The following is a 6740-nucleotide window of genomic DNA, read 5'->3' as shown; positions in this document are numbered from 1 at the left end:
TCCCATAGGTTTACATTGTAATGTAAACTCACGGGAAACTGCTGCGGACCCGTAGCTGCGGAAACGCTGCGGATGCGCAGCGTTTTCCGCATTGTGTGCACATACCCTAACAGTTTCCATCACCAGATCACACCTATAACCAGCAGCTTTTGTTTTGGCCAAAATATTTTTTAAGCCGCCACCACAAGGCCGGGCTCTACTCTACTCTAACCTATTAAACATTTATTAAAATATCCAATACATTTTAGGTATATTTTTATTTATTTTTCAATTTTTAAAATTACCAATAATATCACATACAAAGGACAAATACCACTGCACCATGTCCAGACCACATATTACCACTACATGGTGACCAATAATACCACATACAAGGAACAAATACCACCACACCATGACCAGACCACATATTACCACCACATAGGGACGAAAATAATAGCACATAGAAGGGATAAATATCTAGATATGTCTATAGGTAGACAGATAATACCAAGCGCCCGATGTTTAGTAATAAACATAATAAAATGGCACAGAAAGAGACACACACACACACACACACACACACACACACACACACACACACACACACACACACACACACACACACACTGCATTATTAAGCGCAATATCTGTTTAATTAAAAAAACTGCATTATTAAACGCAATATCTGTTTAATTTAAAAAAAAATTGAAAGAAAAAATGGCTCCCACGCAATTTTCTGCGCCAGAGAGGGAAAGCCAATGGCTGGGGACCGATGTTTATAGCCTGGGTAGGTGTTAATACCCATGGATCTTCCCAGGTTATGAATATCAGCTCACAACTGTATATTTAGACATTACTGGCTATTAAAATAGGGGGACCCCCCCAAAAAATGACGTGTGGGTCCCACTATAATTTATAGCTAGCTGCGGGATGATATTCATAACCTACAGAGGGGCCATGGATATTGCCTCCCTAGATATGGCGCATCTGTAAGATGTACTGTTCTACACGGGAGATCGTTGTGGGACACTTGTTATTAACTGGACTACGGCGGAAAGGTAAGTATAGGTTGGTTTATTATGTTATTTTTATTACAGGAGAATCAAGGGCTTCAGGGACTAAGCGTTTGGTATGCACTCTATGTTATGTGTATGTACTGTATGTTATATGTTGTATGTTCTGTATGTTTTTTTTTTTTTTTACTACTGAACACAGCCATTGTCTGATGGGACTACTTTCCCATCATCAGCAATGCTGTCACTGTGAGCATTGATTGCCGGATGGGAGCCGCAGTCCTATCAGACAATGGCTGCTTGCACAGACACGCACACACACAGGGACACATACAGAGACACATACACGCAGACCCCTGCACACACGATACACGCACATAACTCCGCCCACACACTCCCTCTCGATCTGCAGCGTTTCATCTGCAGCAAAACCGCATTTTTTTTTATACCTGCAGTTTTGCTGCGGATGTGCCTGACTCAATGGAAATCAATGGGTGCAGAAACGCTGGAGATCCGCCAAAAGAATTGACATGCTGCAGGAAAAAAAAAGCCGCCATTCCGCACGTTTTTTTCCACAGCATGTGCATAACACATGTCAATTTCACATAGACTAACATTGACTGTGCACTATACTGCAGATTTGATGCGAATCTGCGCGGCCGGAAACGCATCAAAATCCACAACGTGTGCACATAGCCTTAAGGTACCGTCACACTAGACGATATCGCTAGCGATCCGTGACGTTGCAGCGTCCTGGCTAGCGATATCGTCCAGTGTGACAGGCAGCAGCGATCAGGCCCCTGCTGCGATGTCGCTGGTCGGAGAAGAAAGGCCAGAACTTTGTTTCGTCGCTGGCTCTCCCGCTGACATCGCTGAATCGGCGTGTGTGACGCCGATTCAGCGATGTCTTCGCTGGTAACCAGGGTAAACATCGGGTTACTAAGCGCAGGGCCGCGCTTAGTAACCCGATGTTTACCCTGGTTACCATCGTTAAAGTAAAAAAAACAACCACTACATACTTACCTACCGCTGTCTGTCCCCGGCGCTCTGCTTCTCTGGTCTGGCTGTGAGCGCCGGGCAGCCGGAAAGCAGAGCGGTGACGTCACCGCTCTGCTTTCCGGCCGCTGTGCTCACAGCCAGACCAGAGAAGCACAGCGCCGGGGACAGACAGCGGTAGGTAAGTATGTAGTGGTTGTTTTTTTTACTTTAACGATGGTAACCAGGGTAAACATCGGGTTACTAAGCTCGGCCCTGCGCTTAGTAACCCGATGTTTACCCTGGTTACCGGTATCGTTGGTCGCTGGAGAGCGGTCTGTGTGACAGCTCTCCAGCAACCAAACAGCGACGCTGCAGCGATCCGGATCGTTGTCGGTATCGCTGCAGCGTCGCTTAGTGTGACGGTACCTTTAGTATTTTTTCATCCATTCTAATAAATGGGCAAAAAAATGCAGCAAAACACATGTACACATTTTTGTTTTTTACACAGCATTTTTTCTGGCAAAAGAAATGGTATATCTTGTCATGTTAAAGGGAACCTGTCAGCAGGATTGTGCACAGTAACCTACAGACACTATCAGGTCGACGGCGCTATATTGATTAGGGCCAGCGTCAGAGCTAGAGCATCTGATGCGATATGCTAATGACCCTCGGCTCCTGCTCTGCTGCGAGTGGGAGCCGAGTGTCATGCGTCTGTGATCCGAGCCTCTCGCGCAGAGAGATTAGGAGTACAGCTGCGTAGAAGGCAGAGAAATGAATTTCTCCATCTCCTCCATTGCCGGCATCATCGTATACCGCACATCACTCGGATGATATCCGAGTGATGTACGTTGCCTAACTCGCACCCATAGGCTTAAAAAGGTGCAAGTGAGTCGAGACTCGGCTGAGTGTAAGTGACAATCGCAGCATGGTGCGATTTCACTCGTATGTATAATGCGGCTGAGAAAAAAACGCTGATGTGAGCTTCCCCATGGATGAATTCTGGTCCGAGTGCTATGCGATATTTTATCGCATAGCACGCGTCCGTATTCATTGCTAGTGTGACCCCGGTCTAGGGCTCATACTCATTTGTGAGAAAAACAGACGAGTGCAATCTGATAAAAAATCGGATTGCACTCTGACCAATGTTATTCAATGAGTTACATCTCATCTGTGATTTTTTTTCTCAGCTGAAATCGGACTGAGAAAAAAACCACAGCATGCTGCAATTTGCTGCGTATCTCGGACGAGACTCGCCAATGCAAGTCAATGGATGCAAGAAAAAAAGTCACAGCACTCGCACCATGCAAGTGCTGTCCGTTTCTTACTCACCAGTGTCCTTTGAAAAGCCAAAGCCTTTAATTCATGTGTGGTGTACTGTAAAATCACACTGAGAGGTTAGAATAGAATAGAAATATACACATAGAATACATATATATTGTGATGCAGTGACCCCTGTGACAGCTAGGTGAGTGCTCTTTGGGATGTGCATGGAGGCATATCTATTGTGATAATCGTGGTGAAACAGTGACTGGCTGTGTTGTGAATGGCCGATATGTGTCGCAGAGGGAGTCTGCGTAGTAAGTCTGATGCAATGTTGTTATTCTGGGGCCTGTCGTCCCTCAAGTGTGTATATGTATGGTGTAGCTGTAAGGGAGACTTACTAGGCTAGTTGTGTGAGATGGGTGGGACAAACTAGCCACACATCCACACTCCCATCCAGTGGAGTGGTTAAGGGTATATAATGTGACCAGGGTGTGGGTCACATGTTCCCGTGTGGTTCCAGTGGAAGGTCCTGGAGAGCCTGTGCATTGGGAGGTCCTGTGTTATGGCTGGCAATCAGGCAACACAGCGTGCAGTAATCAGCGCACATACAGAGATCTGGCAATAACCAAAAACAATAGGACGAGCTCTGAGACGTGGAATCTCTGTAGACTGCAGTACCTGATCTATCCTCACACAACTATAAGCAGCAGTGGATTGCGCCTATCACTACCTATGCAACTCGGCACTGCCTGAGGAGCTGACTAGCCTGAAGATAGAAATACAAGCCTGACTTACCTCAGAGAAATACCCCAAAGGAATAGGCAGCCCCCCACATATAATGACTGTTAGCAAGATGAAAAGACAAACGTAGGAATGAAATAGATTCAGCAAAGTGAGGCCCGATATTCTAGACAGAGCGAGGATAGCAAAGAGAACTATGCAGTCTACAAAAAAACCCTAAAACGAAAACCACGCAAAGGGGCAAAAAGACCCACCATGCCGAACTAACAGCACGGCGGTGCACCCCTTTGCTTCTCAGAGCTTCCAGCAAAAGTTAATAGCAAGCTGGACAGAAAAAAACAGAAAACAAACTAGAAGCACTTATCTAGCAGAGCAGCAGGCCCAAGGAAAGATGCAGTAGCTCAGATCCAACACTGGAACATTGACAAGGAGCAAGGAAGACAGACTCAGGTGGAGCTAAATAGCAAGGCAGCCAACGAGCTCACCAAAACACCTGAGGGAGGAAGCCCAGAGACTGCAATACCACTTGTGACCACAGAAGTGAACTCAGCCACAGAATTCACAACAGTACCCCCCCCTTGAGGAGGGGTCACCGAACCCTCACCAGAACCCCCAGGCCGACCAGGATGAGCCACATGAAAGGCACGAACAAGATCTGGGGCATGGACATCAGAGGCAAAAACCCAGGAATTATCTTCCTGAGCATAACCCTTCCATTTGACCAGATACTGGAGTTTCCGTCTAGAGAGACGAGAATCCAAAATCTTCTCCACAATATACTCCAATTCCCCCTCCACCAAAACAGGGGCAGGAGGCTCCACAGATGGAACCATAGGTGCCACGTATCTCCTCAACAACGACCTATGGAATACATTATGTATGGAAAAGGAGTCTGGGAGGGTCAGACGAAAAGACACCGGATTGAGAATCTCAGAAATCCTATACGGACCAATAAAACGAGGTTTAAATTTAGGAGAGGAAACCTTCATAGGAATATGACGAGAAGATAACCAAACCAGATCCCCAACACGAAGTCGGGGTCCCACACGGCGTCTGCGATTAGCGAAAAGCTGAGCCTTCTCCTGGGACAAGGTCAAATTGTCCACTACCTGAGTCCGGATCTGCTGCAACCTGTCCACCACAGAATCCACACCAGGACAGTCCGAAGACTCAACCTGTCCTGAAGAGAAACGAGGATGGAACCCAGAATTGCAGAAAAATGGAGAGACCAAGGTAGCCGAGCTGGCCCGATTATTAAGGGCGAACTCAGCCAACGGCAAAAATGACACCCAATCATCCTGGTCAGCGGAAACAAAACATCTCAGATATGTTTCCAAGGTCTGATTGGTTCGTTCGGTCTGGCCATTAGTCTGAGGATGGAAGGCCGAGGAGAAAGATAGGTCAATGCCCATCCTGCCACAAAAGGCTCGCCAGAACCTCGAGACAAACTGGGAACCTCTGTCAGAAACAATATTCTCAGGAATGCCATGTAAACGAACCACATGCTGGAAGAACAAAGGCACCAAATCAGAGGAGGAAGGCAATTTAACCAAGGGCACCAGATGGACCATTTTAGAAAAGCGATCACAGACCACCCAAATGACCGACATTTTTTGAGAAACGGGAAGGTCAGAAATGAAATCCATCGAAATATGTGTCCAAGGCCTCTTCGGGACCGGCAAGGGCAAAAGCAACCCACTGGCACGTGAACAGCAGGGCTTAGCCCTAGCACAAATTCCACAGGACTGCACAAAAGCACGCACATCCCGTGACAGAGATGGCCACCAGAAGGATCTAGCAACCAACTCCCTGGTACCAAAGATTCCTGGATGACCGGCCAGCACCGAACAATGAAGTTCAGAGATAACTTTACTAGTCCACCTATCAGGGACGAACAGTTTCTCGGCCGGACAACGATCAGGTTTATTAGCCTGAAATTTCTGCAACACTCTCCGCAAATCAGGGGAGATGGCAGACACAATGACTCCTTCCTTGAGGATACTCGCTGGCTCAGATAACCCCGGAGAGTCGGGCACAAAACTCCTAGACAGAGCATCCGCCTTCACATTTTTAGAGCCCGGAAGGTATGAAATCACAAAATCAAAACGAGCAAAAAATAACGACCAACGGGCCTGTCTAGCATTCAAGCGCTTGGCAGACTCAAGATAAGTAAGGTTCTTATGATCAGTCAATACCACCACGCGATGCTTAGCACCCTCAAGCCAATGACGCCACTCCTCGAATGCCCACTTCATGGCCAGCAACTCTCGGTTGCCCACATCATAATTACGCTCAGCAGCAGAAAATTTCCTGGAAAAGAAAGCACATGGTTTGAACACTGAGCAACCAGAACCTCTCTGTGACAAAACCGCCCCTGCACCAATCTCAGAAGCATCAACCTCGACCTGGAACGGAAGAGAAACATCAGGTTGACACAACACAGGGGCACAGCAAAAACGACGCTTCAACTCCTGAAAAGCTTCCACGGCAGCAGAAGACCAATTAACCAAATCAGCACCCTTCTTGGTCAAATCGGTCAATGGTCTGGCAATGCTAGAAAAATTACAGATGAAGCGACGATAAAAATTAGCAAAGCCCAGGAATTTCTGCAGACTCTTTAGAGATGTCACATAGTAACATAGTAACATAGTAACATAGTTAGTAAGGCCGAAAAAAGACATTTGTCCATCCAGTTCAGCCTATATTCCATCATAATAAATAAATACCCAGATCTACGTCCTTCTACAGAACCTAATAATTGTA

This window comes from Ranitomeya imitator, chromosome 4 (assembly GCF_032444005.1).
Source record: "Ranitomeya imitator isolate aRanImi1 chromosome 4, aRanImi1.pri, whole genome shotgun sequence".
NCBI classification, from domain to species: domain Eukaryota; kingdom Metazoa; phylum Chordata; class Amphibia; order Anura; family Dendrobatidae; genus Ranitomeya; species Ranitomeya imitator.
The sequence above is the reverse complement of the archived record's forward strand: the minus strand, read 5'-3'. Positions refer to the sequence as shown.